The 19133-nt window shown below is 37.7% G+C and overlaps 1 pseudogene; it reads left to right on the top strand.

Moving 5' to 3' along the window:
- Positions 1–7131: 7131 nt before the first annotated feature.
- Positions 7132–18715, top strand: LOC132056340 (putative clathrin assembly protein At2g25430; annotated as a pseudogene).
- Positions 18716–19133: the final 418 nt, after the last annotated feature.

Genomic DNA, 19133 nt, shown 5'->3' with positions numbered 1-19133 from the left:
GGTAAGGGTAGAAGGGTTGTTGTGGATAGTTATAGTATGTAATGGCTCGGTTTGGTGGGTTTAGAGGAGTAGTTGTAGGTGGTGGATTAGTTTTGGTGGGTAAAGGAATGTAAGGAGTATGACCTAGTGATTGATTTGGTAAGTTGATAGGTGGTGGATTTGCAAGGGTGATTGAAGGAAAGTTGTTGTTGGTAGATGCGTTATTTCGGGAGGAAAATATTCGAACCGGAAAATGATGCGAGTTTGGTGCGACGTTCATAGGTTCAGGAGGTGGACTTTGGAGTGTAACAGATAAGTTGGTCATGTTTCTAACCCGATTTAGTTATCCGCATAGATCCTCGATCTCTTGAGTCAGGCGGGCGATATATTCATCCTGTTGAATGGTAGTGCTATGTTCGAAAGTCCCAGGGGCATCACTTGAGACCACGATGTTTTCCGAACCAGTTGAAATAGATGCGGCCGGATCAGACATAATAATTTCCTTTCCTTGAACCATCCAGCTACGTTGAGGTAACGAAGACGTCTTTGACCTTGTGAGGTAAGGATGGTCGGCCATCGAGTGTCAACACGAATCAACTTTTTGGGAATAATAAAAAATAGAAAGAAACATAATAATGCAAATGGTGTCAGTCTAGGTAAAGTCATGATTACGTAAAGTCAAATAGGTCATGTAGCAAATAATTCATCAAATAAATTCAAACAAGTTGTCAAACAAATGTACATGGGTATATCAAACAGTAACACGTCCTAATATGCATGTGACCTCTTTGTACCAGAGGTAGGCCTAACGTTTGTTTGAAGGGTAAAGTGCGCCATAATACGTCATTCCATTGCTTTTGATTAATTAAACAAATTCTATTTCCCAAAATAAAGTACAAAATGTAATATTTATAACATATCAAATGAATACAACATGAAGTATTTCCTAGTTTAAGTAAAGTAAATACAATTTCCTACGTCTAAGTGTACAGCTCCATTTTGTGATGTCCTTGATCTTCGTCATTTGTTATACTCCAATGCAAATCCATACCTGTCATAGAAATGTTAGTCAATCCCTCCCTCCTAAATTTTAATTAATTAAGGCAAATAGTCAATATTTAGGCACAATTACCCTTCAATCATGCACATAAAGTATGATTTAGTGTCACTTGGGGTCGTGGACCCGCTTGGACATTTGGGTAAAAGTCATCTAATGGGTTTAATACACTAAGGGTATTAAACCTCCTAGGTCATGAAATGTATGCTCTTAATAAAGGGTGTTGGTTTAGCTCTATCTTAGGCTGACTAAGAGTTGGCTTCCTATGACACAAGGTTCCCCCAAGTGGACAACTTGGGAGTGGAAAGTCCGTGGCTATCGACTGCACCGCCGATCGACTAAATCCACAAGATCAATCCGACTAAAAGGTGTTTTAGTAGTGTACGGCCGCGAAACCGCTTTAAGTGTGTGAATATGTGTGAATTTTCCAGGAGTGGAGGAAAATGAAACGGAATGACAGTTTAACAAAACAGTAACATTCAAACAGTTTATATCAAACAAGCAATTAATAGCACGTAAAAACAGTCAATAACAATTAAAATAAGCACACAAAGCCTAATTAAAAACTAAGTACGTTATGGTTAGAACCTAGATAAGTCCCCAAAGAGAAGTCGCAGTAATGTCATACCCTATTTTAACCTAAGTCAAAATAGTTTATAACATCCGGGTAATTCCGGGGTTAATTAAAGTTAAGAGTCGCCACCTAATTATTTATGGTGAATTAGGACACCTAAAGTTAATTAAAATAATTATCTAAAGTTTGATTTTATTTTTAAAGTCTACGAAACCAAAAAGATTCTAGGTAAGGGTTCTACTAATCTAGAGGGAAGGTATTAGGCATCCTCTAAATTCCATTAATAATGGTTAATCCAACCGGACTCAAATTTAATTAGGCTAAGTATAAGTGTAACATTTTAAATGTTTGGAAAATAGTTTATAAATGTTGCTAAGGTCTTAAATAAAAATATAGTAATGTTATTCAAAAATAAGATTTGTAAAAATAAGATAATTTGCCTATGAATAATAGCCCTTTAAAAGATGATTTGACAAATGTAATCTTTAGATAAAACGATATTATACGAATATGATGGTGTAGAAATGCCTAGACTTATATTCTTAAATAAAAAGGCCATAAGTTTCTTTCTATTTTTATCATTCTTTATTTAGCCAATTTCGGCTAAAGATATGTATAATTGGATAAATCTTGAAAATGTTTATAAAATATAATCGGATTCATATTTTGTGTGTTAGCGACGTTTTTGAAATTCCTAAGATGGTAAGAATGAAAAATGATTCCTTTAATCCAAAAATATATAGGCATACTATTTGAAAATCAATTACTCAAATAAATGTTATAGATACTATAAATAGTTTAGAAAATAGAAGTGAATGTAATTTGTGGAATTAACTACCCATTACTAAACTAAAACCCTTAATGTCACTAAGGTTTATCTAAATTAACAAACAAAATGTTAGTCATACAATACACATTAAATGCACACAAAAAATAAGACAATGGAAGAATGGATATAATGGAAGTGGGTTCCGCCCACTTTCATGGACTGCTGCAGCTGTTATTTTTCTATTTGGGCTTCGACCCAGAACTTCATTTTTTATTTCCTTGGCTGCGGACAGAGGGGCTGGAACAGAGGGAAATAGTATTTCGTTGAGCCTTGGCCCAACATTGAATTCGGAAGAAGAGCGAGTCCCTCGGACTCGTATGCGATGGTCATGCATAAAAAGCAAAGGAAAATGATTAATATACGATCAATGGATAATGTTAAACATATGGAAATATAAAGTCAATCTAAACAAAATGTATTATAAACTCCATGTCGATATACAGAACTCACCAAACATCTAAATCATATAATACAAATTGGGACTAATGGGATAGCATGGGCAGACCAAACGGCCTTTAAAAAATGCGACAATAATCTTCTCTAAGTGCAGCAAAATTCTGGCCGAAACGCAGCAGTGGTTTCAGCCCCAAACGAGCATCATAACGCAGCCAACCAATTGCCGAATGTAACAGCAAAACAGCAATTAATGCGGCAAATTTATTCAGAAGGATGTTGTCTTTCAATCTCGAAAATACAACAATGATTCAACCAAATGCGTCGAACTCATCAAGAAAGGTGGCAGTTATTTCACTCGAAAAACACAACAGCGGTTGGTTCGAATAGTCAACTCTCATACATTGGGGGTATTTTGACACAACAAGGGATGAGACCAGGCATGAAAGGATGCTGGTCCTACAATGGTCTTGGATAAAGGCTATTTTAGTGGTGCATGAATTTGGACAGATTACACTAAAATGGTGATTAAAAGACATGCTTAGGCTGAAACAGGTCGAACTAACCACTAACCATGCTTGATATAATAGACTATAACAACGAGGCATAAAAGAATAGGTCAAAGATGATCCATAGAAGGGTAAACAGGCCAGACTATCCTATCATACTGAAGCATGCTTGAGATCTACACAAAACAAGGACAGGGCATTTTATCAAATTCTGCCAGCATATAAACCCCAAACTAGGCTGATGCATCGTCTAAAGGGTGAACAGATTGTTCATGCACTTGATTTATGAAATTGACTTAAACACTTAGGCAAGCCTGTTTTGCAAAAGGGAGTGGGAAACAACAAAATAAAATGTAAGCCTCCTTGATTGAACATTATACTAGATGGTCAAAATAGTTCTTCTTTTAGACAAGCCCATAAGTCGGCTGGTTGCATTTAGAACTATCGACAAGCTGAAATACTCCATAAAATTTAAGGGGCTGACTTAGATAGGATATGAAACCACTTAACCATTTTATAAAAAGAAAGTATACTCAGACCGAACGAGCTACTGATTTCAAGCTAACTGAACTGAAATTAAACTAAGCCGGCATCATATAACCAACGAAAATGAGAGTGTAAGGGATGCTAGTGCTACAGCTACTTAACCAAGGAGAAAGACCGAAGGATGGGAATGTTTGTTGAACATCTGATCTTCTAACTTGAAACTTAAAGCATTGGGCAATAGGACTGGTCAGAACCTCACTAAATCTTGAAACACACATCAGTCATGCTTAGCAATTATTCACAGAAAAAACTAAATAAAGCAGCAACCAAATACATATTAATCATGCTTAAACTACTATTAACTAAACGACAACTAAAGCACTCAGCAAATTAATTACCACAACAAACCAAGGCAAACAACAAACGTACGGGTGTGGTAGCAAACTGCATTTTTTACAGTGAGGTTAAGCACGTTGAAATGTAAGTTAATATCAACTATGCTAGCAAACTGGGCATGGTACATGGCTAGATACAACTAACCTAGTCTAAAATATACTAATCTAGGAAGCATGGCTTGTACAGATTTCAAAACCGAAGGAGGTATAAACACGCAAGATCTATATCAAACATCATTTTATTTTGGGATTAGACAACAGTCACTCTGTAATGCAACAAACAAAACCAGCAACTATATAAAGGAAGAAGAGATTAGTCCTATAAGTAGCCTGCTAATGAGCCAAACTGAACTAAGAAACAAGGAATCAAACCAACTCTATGCACCATCAAGTTAAACCAACTAAGCACAACAACTGAACTGGACAGGAAAATAAGCATCGCATAATAACCGAGCTATATTAATTAACATGATAACTAGATTAACAAGATATGGACATCACGCTAAGTAATAACAACTAAGCTGAACTAAACCAAACATGATAACTAAACTAAACAAATAACAGGGAAACAAACATAGCAAAGCCGAATTAAGCAAGTAAAACACCAAACATACAGAGGAATATAAGAAAATAACAGAGATTACCATCTAAATGCAAAAAATAGAACTAAACTGATCGACGCGGACTCACAAACAAACTGAACTACGAAAATAAGGATAAACTAAAACGGAAGGAAATTACCTTTTTCGAGGGCAGTGAAACTGAGGCAGGGGTCGCGAATCTACGCTCGACTATTAATATCTCCGAGCTTGCGTATGCTCGGATTCCAAAACAGCAATAGAATAAAAGAGAGTAACAAAAAATGTTTGGTATTTTAAAGTTGATGTCAAATAACAGAATGAGACTGTATTTTCAGAAAATTGGAATTGCTTCCCAAAAAGAAACCCCCCCCCCCTTTCGGCTGAGGACTTAGAGTCCTCTTTATAGTAGATGAAAAAAACTAGGGTTTGCTATGGTTCGAATTTTAGGCGGGATGTTGAACTCAATTCAAAGTTGAGTCAACGACTTTGCAGATCCGAACGTTGAGGTTTTTTTTTTCTCATGTGATTTGCTTCAAATCTTAGCTCAAAAAGGACGAATCTTCTCTGGTATTGAAGATCGTCCGCGTCTCGAAGCCACAAATGGAAGATTCTCCTCGTCGACGACGCAGTAAGCGAAATGAAACGGACGAACGGACATTTTTGTGAGGAAATGGAAGGACAAGGTCTGGAATGGCAAAAGGGTTTGCGTTTTTTTGCTAAAATGGAGGGAGGGAGAGAGAGTAGGGTAGAGAGAGGAGAGAGGGCATAGGGAGAGAGAGATACGAAAAGAGGAGAAGATGACAAGGTCGGCTAGGTTTTAGGGAAGGTTTCAACTGAAAGAAAAATAAGTGGGCCGGGTCGAGTAGGTAAGGCGTTGGGCTTATTTTTTGCTGAGCATTGATGCCTAATTGGGCTGCTATTTGGACTGTTATTTTGGCCGAAAAATGGGCTGTATTTGCTTTGAAGGAATTAACTTGTACCATATGTATTAAGGGATGACCATTAGTAATTGATATACTATAAAAGTAATTCACATATGGAAAATAAAGTACTAATGTTTCGGAATTATTTAGGATATGATATATCGACATCATGGTTAATTTAATAAGTACGAAAATAACGCGCTGACAATCAGTTATTAGAAAGAGGTGTAAGACGATAGAATATATATTTTCGAGCTAGTAATCCTGAAAATGGTGAAAATTATAATAAAGGGACAATAATGATAATAGTAATAACGTAGTAATAGAATATTTAGGTTGTCAATAAAAATTGGAAGCCCAAGGAACTAAATCGGGATAAATGAGGGACAAAATTGGGTGTCAACAATAACAACTTTTGAAACCTTACAATATTTTTTAGTCCTTAATTGTGCGACATTTTGACTAATAACCTAACTTATTAAATTATAATTCTGCATTTTTGTACCATATTTTGGGAATGTTTGGTTTGAAGAACAAGAAAATCATGGTATTACTCTATGTCATATTTTGTTCTCCCTTCGTCCTTTTTAGTTGTCAAGTTTAAAACCATAAGATTCAAATGTCATTTTAGTACATTACACATATCTTTAGTTTAGAACCACCAGATTCAAAAATCTCTTTTTATTCCTTAAACTTTATGCGCGGTTAAATGTAAGATACTTAAATTAGGACGCAGGGAGTAGTATATTTATTTATACGCATCTCCCAAAATTTTCCTTTAATTTTAAGTCTTGATCGCCCCCTCAATAAAATATGGAAAAATAAAACTTTATGTTTATTTGGAGAAAATATTTACCCGAAATGGCCCATATTTCTAATATTACCCGAAATGACCCTTTTAATATTATTATACACTTTTAAACAAATTTTACAGTAAGTATATAATGTTGTATATCGTGTGTATAAATACTGTTGCAAAAAAAAATTAGTTATACAGCCATAAATTAAAATATAGCTACGTGAATGTAATATTATATGTTGCATTGCATATTATTGAAATTATCCCATAAAATATTGGGAAAATTTCAGAAATATACAAGTCGATCACTTACATTGCAAAAAAAATAGCCCAAAACTTACATTACAAAAAATAGCCGAAAATATACAGACATATACAAACATATACAGACACTTATACCAATATTTACCAACATATACAAACATATAAGAAGGCAGAGAAAAAGAGAAAAGTTTCAATCATTTTTTGTATGAATTAAAGAAATATTAATGCCCCAATTAACATACAGTATAATTTTCTCTATTTTATTGGGGAAGAAAAGGTCGCACCAAATATTTTGAAAATTTGTATTTTAAACCAAAGAAAGAGGATGAATACGTAAACCCCATCCCCCACGCACCCCTATCACTATAAGTCTATAGAAAAGTGTCAAGACTCTTCCTCTGAGTTTAAAGCCATTACTGTTTCCTTTCTCTCTACGCGTTTTATCTTTCTCTTCAGTCTTTTCATTATCCTCTCTCACTTTACTATATATAGTAATATTCTTGTTTTGATGGCTTTATTGAATTTTCCGTCAAAAATAGTATAGCCCGTGGCAATCCACCGATCAGTTTAATCGTCAGTTTCTATCAAATTTTGGGTGTAATTCTAAAAAGGGTATGTTAGATTCAGCCATGGCAGTTAGCTTGTGAGAGAAGATATTTTGGGAATTTTTGTTCAAATGTGTATTGAATCAATCGTACAAGATATACAAGTATATATGAAATCAACAACACTAACTAACAACTAATTCTGGTATTAACTTCTGAATATGTTAGCTAACATCACTAACTTTCTAATATGTACACATTAACCCCTAAACTATATGTAGTTGTCTAATACTCCCCCTCAAGCTGGAAGGTGTAAAATATTCAACACACCAAGCTTGCCAAGTAGAAAATTGTGTTAAGCAAAACTCAAACTCTTTGTTAGCAGATCAGCCTGCTGGTCTGTAGTAGAAATGTACTTTGTTTCCAACAGCCCTTGTTTAATCTTCTCTCGAACAAAGTGACAGTCGATCTCTATGTGCTTTGTGCGTTCATGAAATATAGGATTAGCAGCAATTTGCATTGCTGATTTACTATCACAGAAAAGCACCACTGGTTTAGCAATTTGAACTCCAAGATCACTGAACAATCCCACCAACCAAGTAATCTCTGCCACAGCTGTGGCCATACTTCTATATTCAGCCTCTGCACTGTTTCTGGACACTGTGGCTTGCTTCTTTGACTTCCATGAGACTAAGGAATCACTAAACTTCACAAGATATCCACTTACTGACCTCCTAGTTACTGGGCATGCTGCCCAGTCTGAATCACAAAATGCAGATAAGGTATCAGTGGCATTAGCTTTCAATAAAACTCCTATGCCTGGTGCATATTTCAGATACCTTACTACCCTCATTGCTGCATCCATGTGTGACACATTGGGAGATTGCATGAACTGGCTAAGACTTTGTACTGCATAGCTAATATCTGGCCTTGTGATTGTCAGGTACAACAACTTACCAATCAATTTCTGATAGCTGGTAACATCATCTAGCAACTGATCACCTTTAACCCTAACTGAAGCATCATATTCAACTGATGTAAGTTTCTGGTTAAGTTCTAAGGGTGTGGCAGCTGGTTTAGCTCCACTCAACCCCATATCTGAGATCAATTCAAGAGTGTACTTTCTCTGATTGAGAAGATCCCATCCTGAGATCTCAAAGCCTCAATCCCTAGAAAATACCTCAACTCACCTAAATCTTTGACTTTAAACAGTTGGTGAAGAATTGCCCTGGCCTCATCTATCAATTGTTTGCTGCTTCCTGTAAGAAGAAGGTCATCTACATAAACAAGGATAACAACAATGTCCTTCCCAGATTTCTTGGTAAATAATGAATAGTCATAAGCACTTTGACAAAAACCACCCTTAACCAATGCTTCACTAAGTTTAATAGTCCATTGTCTTAAAGCTTGCTTAAGCCCATAGAGAGACTTGTGCAGCTTGCATACTTGATACTTCCCCTGTCTGTGAAAGCCCTGAGGTAACTCTATATACACCTCTTCATAGAGGTCACCTTGAAGAAAGGCATTGAAGACATCCATTTGCTAAAGAGTCCAACCTCTAAAAGCTGCCAGGGCTGTCACAGACCTAACAGTTACCATTTTGGCAACTGGAGAGAATGTCTCATGATAGTCTAAGCCTTCCTTTTGACTGTAGCCTTTAGCCACCAGTCTGGCTTTGAATCTCTTAACAGCACCATTAGCATGAAACTTGATCTTCTAGACCCATTTGGAGCCTATAGCTAGCTTTACCTGCGGGCAAGGCACCCCGACTAAGTACCATTCTCTCTACGTACACTTCTTGTTTCATGGCAGTGATCCACCTTTCATTAGTACAAGTCTCTTTGTAAGATTCAGGTTCTTTTAGTACTGAAAAAACAGACAAGTAATCTCTGTACTGCTTCTTGACATTGTGATAGGACAAGAAATTTGACATAGAGTGTGGATGTGCATCTGAGGTAGGTTTGTCCATGATATATTGTTCCATCCAAATGGGAGGTTTCCTTACCCTAGCTGATCTTCTTGCATCAGTGGCAGCCTCAGGTCTTTGAAGTTGAGGCAAACTCAGCAGGTTCATCAAGAATAATAGGAGCTGGTGCTTCCTCAGAACTAGCAGTGGGTCTTTGGTGTGCTATCAGGATCAGCAAGAGCATCAGGAGTTGGGTGTTCAGTGTTGGCAGCAGGTGCATCACCAGGATACTCAGCAGGAGGTGGATCATTAGAATTAATATGAGTCTCATGATCAGGAGAGACTGGAGCTGATTGATGCTTAAGGTCTACAGTAGGTGCAACAGCATGTGTGGTTGTTGAAACACCAGATGACCAACGATCAGTAGTTGAGTAAGTAGGCTGCAAGGTATGCTGTGGCATAACTTTGAAGGGAAATTCAGATTCTCTAAAAAGAACATCCCTGCTAACCAAAAAATCATTAGTTAATGGATCATAAATTCTATACCCTTTTTGAGTAGTGGAATAGCCCATGAAAACACCTTTTCTAGCCCTTGACTCGAACTTGTCATTCTTCACTAGTTCTGTAGCAAAGCACAGGCATCCAAATACCCTTAGATGGTCAAGAGATGGTTGATGACCATATAGTAACTTATATGGACTTTTGCCATTTAATATCCTTGTGGGCAACATATTGATCAAATACACAGCTGTTTGAGCACACTCTCCCCAGAATTGAGCAAGAATTTCAACCTGAATTTTCAAGGCCCTGGCAGTATCTAATATATGCCTATGTTTCCTCTCTACTACCCCATTCTGTTGGGGTATGTAGGTGCAACTACTTTGATGAATAATTCCATTAGTTTTCAACAAAGTGTCCCCTTTGTTTATTGAAGAATTCAGTGCCATTATCAGTTCTAATCACTTTTATAGTGGTTGCAAACTGATTTTTAACCATATACAAAAAATGCTGAAAAAACACAAATGATTCACTTTTCAATTGCATCAAAAAAATCCATGTAGCTCTAGAGTAATCATCCACTACCGTAAGGAAGTAATGTTTATCATCATGTGTTAGAGTCCTATATGGACCCCAAACATCCATATAAACAAGTTGAAAAGGTAAAGTACTTCTCTTCTCACTTAGAGGAAAACACAATCTAGATTGTTTTGTCAAAGGACAAATAGTACATTTATTTTGCACAACTACATCTACTTTATTCTTCAAGAAAGTAATATGCTTCGTAAGCGTGGGCGATGGATGTCCAAGCCTTTTATGCCACAAGCAAACAACTTGCTTCGATTCCGGTCGTAATATTGACATGTCCGCTACCTTCCGTCTCTCAATCCTTTTATTATGTATAGACCACTGTTCTCCTTACCAATCCCCCTCACCCTGCCATTGTAAAGGTCCTGAAATATGCAGAATTCAGGAAAGAAAAGGGCAGAGCAACATAAGTCCCTAGTCAGTTTAGAGACTAACAACAAGTTGAACTTAAACTCAGGGACATGGTAAACATTAATCAACTCAGCATCATCTGATATACTAGAACTTCCAACATGTGTAATATCTACATTCTGTCCAGTAGGTAATCTAATTTTTTCTCTGTGATGAACGTCTATTAGTTTTATGTCTTCTAGTAAGTGCAAAGAGGAGCTAATATGATGTGTTGCTCCTGAGTCGACAATCCATTCATCATTTAACATCTTGGGAGAGGAAATATTGGAAGAGAAGGAAAAAACAGTACACAGATTTGTTTGTGGCTCGTTACTGCTTGCTACCACTGGCATGTACATCATCTTTTCCTCCTTCCTTTTTGAGCAAGTTCAAAATCTTGATATTGTGTAGAGGTGAAGAATCCACCTTGTTCCTGCAACTGACCATCAGGTGCTTCAACATTGACATTGTTAACCATACCTCTCGGTTGAACCTTCTTTCCTTTGTAGTCTGCTGGATATCCATTAACCTTTCAGCAATGCTCTATTGTATGTCCTCTCATCTTACAAAATTCACAGAACAAATGTTGTTTTTGCTTTTTATAACCCTGACCTCTGCCTATCTGCATAGCCATTGGATCCATCCTTTCATTTGCAACATTCACTCCTATTCTGCCACCTTGACCTCTGCCTACCTGCATAGCCATTGGATCCACCCTTTCATTTGCAACATTCACTCCGGCCTTTTGTTGACTTTCATCCTCGACTATCATTGCATACGCTTGATTCAAGGATGGTTATGTGGTTTTCATAAGGATCTGTCTACGAGCAGTGTCATAAACATCACCGAGTGTTACACCTCGAAAAAATTTTCGTTGATGCACAGTGAGTAGGCTAATGAAGAGCACGAAGTATATGATATTTTGATAAGTAAGTAATGACTTTTAATGACCTTAAGTATGATTTTAAAGGCATCTGATGTTAGACGAGAAAGTTGCCAAGAGAAGGCAATGTATACGATAAGTATCGGAAAAGGATTTATGAGTAGCAAGTTGATGACAACTTAATGATGTTTTGGGGAAGAGTTATAACGCCCCTTATATTGTTAATGAAGTGATAAACAAGTGTTAAGAAGGTTCCATAAAGATTGGAGATCGAACGAGACGACGGGAACAACTTCGGAGAAGCTGTGGGTTTCACGGCCACTTCCACGGACCGTGAAACCTTGTACGGATCGTGGAATGGTCCGTGGAACTACCAGCAGAGATGGTGGCTGGCTGGTGGTGAACCACGACCAGAACCACGGACAGCATCATGTTCCACGGACCGTGGAAGAGTCCGTGGAACTCCCGACGGGCTGAACTCTTCCAAGTTTATAAATGTGATCCCAACTTCATTTATTTCATTCCACACACTTCTTCATCTCTCTCAAGACCTATATAACATTCCATACACTTCATCCACAAGAATTCAAGGAAAATTTATGATCAACTTCATCAAACCAACAAGAATCAAGATTGTGAAACTCATTAAAGTCATTTAAACCAAGAATTCCAATAGAAGTGAATTAGGGTTTTTGGTGTAAGAAGGGAATCTCCACTCAAGACTTATTCTACCATTATCTAAGGTAAGTTTTATGGTATTTTCATGATGTTTGAAGTATTGCAAAGTTGAAACACTTGAATTGTAGAAGAATATGTGAAATGGGTCATAAATGTGGGAATAGTGTCATTGTTGAGTAGAAGTTTGGATTGAGTTGTGAATATTGATATGTTGAGATTGTAAATATGTTATGAATGACATTTAGAACATGGAATAAGTATGGTATGTGAAAGAACGCGATAGTGAACTTTGATCATGATTATGGAGAATTTGGAGTGAAATTCCTAAATGTGGATAACACGCGTGAATGATGCTTGTTGTTTATGATGTCGTGATTGTCGTTATGAATGTTTGGGAGTTGATATGGAATATGGAGGAAGTTGTATAAACAGAGGAAATCTTTTGCCCAATTTTCTCTAGCTTTAGTAAGCACGTCTTTATAAATGTTTAGCTAATGTCGATACGAATCCCCTTGAAGGTAGAACGTGTGCATTAAAGGAGAACGAGCAAGCAATCGAATAGTTGAACGACAAAGGTATGTAAGGCTAGTCCTTTCTTTCTAAGGCATGACTCTATGGTATGAATTCTCCTATCTTTCTATGACTTCTTTACATACATGTATGTATCGGGAATGATGAGTCTACGTTATAAAGAGCTCGCATGAGATGAAGTTAAGAGGTATGTTATAAATATGATGATGAGCCCAAGTCTAGAGATCCTAAAACTTAGGTTAAAAAAAAAATATACAAAGCTAATGACCATTATATGATTCTTTGCTATTATTCATTGTTGCTAGACCCATTTTATGATGTTCGTCTCTTTCCTTTCAAGGCATGATTTTCCTCCTCCACGAATCTCCTAAATTTCGAAGAACTTAGAGCCCACATTCATGAATAGCCATACGAGAGAAAGATAAGAGATATATTATGAGCACGATAGTAATGACGATGAGTCTATAACTATGAGGAGCTACACATGTATAAGATAAAGAAAAGAGATAAGGCACAAGTATGATAATTGATGATGATGAGTTAAATTCTAAAGAAGCTATAGTTCATGATATGAAGTTCCTATAAAGCTAATGAAGATATCCATAGTTCATTGAAGTTGATTATTGTATACACTCACCTTATATGCTAATTCCTTCAAGGTGAGGCAGAATGTTCATGAATGCTCCATAATGTAATCGGGGGTCCACGACCTTATGTCACCCCGATAGAGTATGATTAGCTATGAGTCTCTATGTATGCATTATGATGAGTTATGATAATTATATTATGATGAGCATACTATGATGAGCATATGATGATATTACACCGCGCCTATATGGCCGGGCAGTCACCGCCAAGGCGGGCAGCTATACACCATGGCCAAATGACATGGGTAGCACCACTAGTGGGCGGCATGAGATGGTACCCCGGACGCGGGAGGCCTGGACGCGGGCTAATGTTATTGATTATCACACCGTACCTATGTGGTCGCGCAGTTTATACTTATATGCATATATGACACAATGATGATTATGAAAGTAAGTCAGCATGCATTATTTCTTTTATAATTCAGTCAGTTACAGATTGCTCCTCATTTGATGTCTCCCTTATTTCATTGACGACTTATTATATTTTATGCCTTACATACTCAGTACAATGTTCCTACTGACGTCCTTTTCCTTGGACGCTGTGTTCATGCCCACAGGTAGACAGGGAGACGGTGCAGATCCATAGGAGCTATCGCCAGTTGACTGAGAGCCCTCCTTATTCCGGAGGTGCTATTTTGAGACAGTATTTTGTGTACATATATTTTGGGCACGACGGGGTCCTATCCCGTCCATATATCTAGTACTCTAGTAGAGGCTCGTAGATACGTAGGTGTGGGTAGTATGGTCTCACAAGTTTCTCATATGCATACGCACGCATGTATATTATTATTTTGTTAACCTAAAGGGCTGATGTTTATAAAGTAAATATGTATTAAATGAAAGTCATTTTTTTATGATTATGAATGATGAGAAATATGAAGGAAGGCAGATGAGTAATAGAATGAGTGGTGCTCGGTGGTTAGCCCCGGGTACCCGTCATGGCCCTAGTTGGGTCGTGACACTGAGTCCACTCAGAAATTGGAGAAGTCGTTGTCTCTGAAGGTGTTCAACATAATCCTTTGACCTTTCACAACCGCAATTTGGTGAAGGAGATACAGCATCATACTCAGCCCACAACTCCTTCAATTTTGTGAAATATACAGGAACAGAGTTGTTACCTTGCGAAATAGTAGCAATTGCTTTGTGTAGCTGGAAAACACGAACTCGATTCACCTTGTCAAAACGCTCTCGAAGATCTTCCCAAACCAAATTTACATTTGTCACATCTACTATACCACTGAGTAGATCGGGTGACACAGTGTTCATTATCTATGTATGAACAATAGCATTACATGTGTCCCAATCCTCGTGTAGAGTTTCGTCAAACGCTTCCTTCTTACACGTACCAGTCTCAAACCCTAATTTCCTCTTTTCCTGAAGTGCGATTTTCATCGATCTGCACCATAGATCGTAATTCTCAGATCCTGTTAGCTTTACAGGTATCAAAATTGAACTTGGCGTATCTGATGAATGCACATAAAGAGGATGAGTGTGATCAATTTGGTTTTGTGTTCGATTTTGTGTTTGAGCTTGATTTTCTACCACTGTTTCCACCATAGCTGAGATTAGAATCAATTTGTGTGAAGAAATTGAGTTGCGATTGTGTGCGGAAGAGAAATTGTAAAAGAATTTTGGATTGCAAATCGAACGGATCAGTACCGCTCTGATACCATGTTAGATTCAGCCATGGCAGTTAGCTTGTGAGAGAAGATATTTTGGGAATTTTCTGTTCAAATGTGTATTGAATCAATCGTACAAGATATACAAGTATATATGAAATCAACAACACTAACTAACAACTAATTCTGGTACTAGCTTCTGAATATGTTAGCTAACATCACTAACTTTCCAATATGTACACATTAACCCCTAAACTATATGTAGTTGTCTAATAGGGTATGATTTTCTTGTCCTTATCTCCAATTTTTCAATGTATTTTCATATGGGTATTAATTAGTTTTAGCTTTGATCGTTGTATAGTCTCACGTGTAAAGATGTTGACAATTTCATCATTGCCGGCTTTGACTCTGATCTATTCTAATTTTTGTAACAAACCGACAAAAAGGGTTTAAATTTATTTTTATAATCGCTCTTTGTTAAACATTTTCGAATATTCCATTGACACTATCGAGGGGTCGTTTGGTTCGTGGACTAAATTATCCTGGATTATAGTCCCGGGCTTATAATCTTTGGACTAACTTATCCCTCCTGGGAGACGGGATAAAATAATCCAAGTTTGATTGGGGGTAAGGTGGGATATCCAGGATTAAGTACGACATTAAATTTATGTTGCACTTGGTGTGTATAAATTTAATCCCAAACTTAATCTTGGGATATCCCACCTTATCCTGCATAACCAAACATCCCTCAGGAGACGGGTAACCAAACAATTTTTTCTTTGGCTAATATTTTTCTAAAGCCTCAAAATATTCTTAATTATAAAAGTTCTGATTTTGTAGTACTTTTTGAATTTATTTAAGAAAATTTGACCTCAAAACTCTGAAGCTCGTAATATATATATATATATTTTTTGTATGGATGTGTTGAATTGTATAGCTGTTAGATAAGATGGTCATACAATTCAACATAGTATCACAGTAGGCAAAGGTCTTTTGTTCGAGCCTCACCGCCACCCTTTATAACGAAAAAAGAATTTTCACGTCTTTGGCCTATGAAAAAGAATCAGGTAAGGGAGCGTGTTGAGAATATAATTAAGTAAATAAAAGTGTGTTTTCTGAAACAACTTAAGTTTTTTAAATGAAACGATCACACACCTCAACAAGATGCATTATACTTTTTTATTCTAGTCGTAATCAATTTGAACTACAGAGAGCAAAAAAATATTGCATTAAAGGAACTTGATTTATTTTTTGTTTTGTTTCTGTGAAAGGTGATTAATGGCTCCGAGTATTAGGAAGGCAATTGGTGCGGTCAAAGATCAGACTAGCATAAGCCTAGCTAAAGTGACCGGCAATGTCGCTCCAGACCTTGAAGTATTGGTGGTGAAAGCAACCCCTCATGATAATGATCCAGCAGATGAGAAATATATTAGGGAGATTTTGTACTTGACCTCTAATTCTAGAGGATATGTGAGTGCTTTTGTTTTTGCAGTGTCGAAGAGGTTAAGTGAAACTCATGATTGGGTTGTGGCGTTGAAGGCCTTAATGCTTGTTCATAGGCTGTTAACTGATGGAGACCCCGTACTTGGGCAAGAAATCATGTATGCAAGTCGGAGAGGGACGAGGATTTTGAATATGTCTGATTTTCGTGACGAAGCTCACTCTAACTCGTGGGATCATTCCGGATTCATTAGGACTTACGCTGTTTACTTAGATCGGAAGCTTGAGTTTACAGTCTATGATAGGAAGATGAATGACGTTGATGAGAAAAAGAGGTTGATGGTTATGGGAATGACAGGGAAGAGAAAAAGAGGTTTGGAGATGGTTATGGGAATGATAGGGAAGAGAAAAATGGTGTGACACCAGTTAGAGAAATGAAGCCCGAGAGGGTTTTAGAGAGGTTGAATCAATTGCTTCAGCTTCTTGATAGGTTCTTGGCTTGTAGACCGACTGGAGCAGCAAAGAATAGTAGGATGGTGCTGGTGGCACTGTATTCTCTTGTGAAGGAGAGCTTCACTTTTTATGCCGATATTTGTGAGGTATTACAGATTTTGTTAGACCGCTTCGGGGAGATGGAGTATGCTGATTGCGTCAAGGCGTTTGATGCTTATGTTAGTGCAGCAAAGATGATCGATGAGCTCGTGGGGACTTACAATTGGTGCAAGGCTATTGGGATTGCAAGGTCATCCGAGTTCCCGGAAGTGCAGGTCATCACTGATAAGCTTTTGGGCACGCTAGAGGGATTCTTGAGAGAGAGGGCAAATAGGCCAAGAAGCCCTGAGATAAATAGAGTGGAGAGTTGATCAGCAGTTAAAGAGGAGAAAACACCGGATATGAACGAAATCAAAGCTCTCCCACCACCCGAGAATTACTCACCACCACCTCCTCCTCCTCCTCAACCTGTACCTCAGCCAAGGCCACATACTCAACAGGTAAGGGTGTCAAATGGGAGGGCTGGGATGAATTTAGGCGGGATCTTGTTAAGCTTTAATTTCTGTATCTGTTCTTTTATATTTTTTAGTACCTTATAAAACTATTTTTTTCTTTATTAGGACTATATATAACATATCAAATGAAATAATGTCTTTTTGAAAATATATTGACAAGATTTCTCATGGGTCAATTTGGGCTACATATTAGCCCAACTTTTTGATGGGCTGAAATGGACGGGTCAATGGCCAGCCCAAAGGTGGACGGGTTGGGCGGGTCATGTTTTCATGGACTAATTTCGTCACCCCTATCAGCAGGTAACTGAAGACTTGGTGAATTTGAAGGATGATGGAGTGACAACTGATGGTGAGGGCAATAAAATGGCATTAGCCTTGTTTTCTGGACCGGTAGCCAAAGGAAATGGCTCCTGGGAAGCATTCCCGTCTGATGGAGAGACTGGACAAGTAACTTCAGCTTGGCAGACACCAGCAGCTGAGATTGGGAAAGCTGACTGGGAATTAGCATTGGTAGAAACTGCCAGTAATTTGTCAAAGCAGACTGCTGATTTAGCAGGTGGTTTTGATTCGCTGTTGTTAAACGGAATGTACGATCAGGGGACCGTGAGGCAGCACGTGAGCCATACTCAGGAGACTGGTGGGAGTGCCAGCAGCGTGGCATTGCCTGCAGTGGGAAAGAGCACAAAACCTATGCTCGCTTTGCCTGCCCCTGATGGAACAGTCCAACCAGTAGGGAATCAAGATCCATTTGCAGCTTCCCTTGCAGTGCCACCTCCTTCGTACGTCCAAATGGCAGAACAGGAGAGGAAACAGCATTTGTTAATGCAGGAACAACAGCTGTGGCAGCAATATGCAAGCAACGGGATGCAAGGCCAAATGGGTTTGTCTGGGCTACTATGGCGCGGGAATGCAACCATCAATGCCTTATGGGATGCCACAAGGTGCTAGAATGGGACAGTCAGCAGGATATTACTTTACTCCTCTCTGAATCGCCTCTCGGGACATGTGCTTTTGCTACATTGCAGTTTTTATTACATGCTACAATATTATCCTTTCTTGAAACTTGTTATTAGCTTCTCCGCAATACTAAGTTGTGTATTCTGACATTTTTGCGAAAATGAGTTGCTTATATGGAGATAGCCATAATATGGCTTATCAGCAATGAAATCATACAATAAGTAATCTTTTTAGATCTATCCGAGCTGTTAAAATTTCATTTTTTTTCTTCTTTAGTATTTGTTATACAGTCAGACCTTTCTATAACAATCATCTTCTATAACAACATTTCACTATAACAGTCATGATTTTGGTTGAATAGATCTTCATGTCATGTTATATTATAAGTTCTCTATACAACATATCGCTGTAGCAGCAAAAAGTATCGCAACAAACAACATTGTTATAGAGAGGTGTGACTGTATTTAAGCTTTCAATACGGAGCTTGAGTCCAAATCCATAGGTCTAATTGGGCTATATATGTCAAGCTTAGGATTTTCCTTCCGAAAGAAATAAAAATTGACAATGATAATAAAATAAATGAAGAACAAGTCACCAAGATTCTGTTGTTCTATATAATCTCTCTAACTCTCATGACTTATTCCTATTCTGTTTG

The sequence above is a fragment of the Lycium ferocissimum genome, chromosome 1 (genome assembly GCF_029784015.1).
Source record: "Lycium ferocissimum isolate CSIRO_LF1 chromosome 1, AGI_CSIRO_Lferr_CH_V1, whole genome shotgun sequence".
Taxonomy (NCBI): Eukaryota; Viridiplantae; Streptophyta; class Magnoliopsida; order Solanales; family Solanaceae; genus Lycium; species Lycium ferocissimum.
This window is presented reverse-complemented; position numbering and strand designations above follow the sequence as displayed.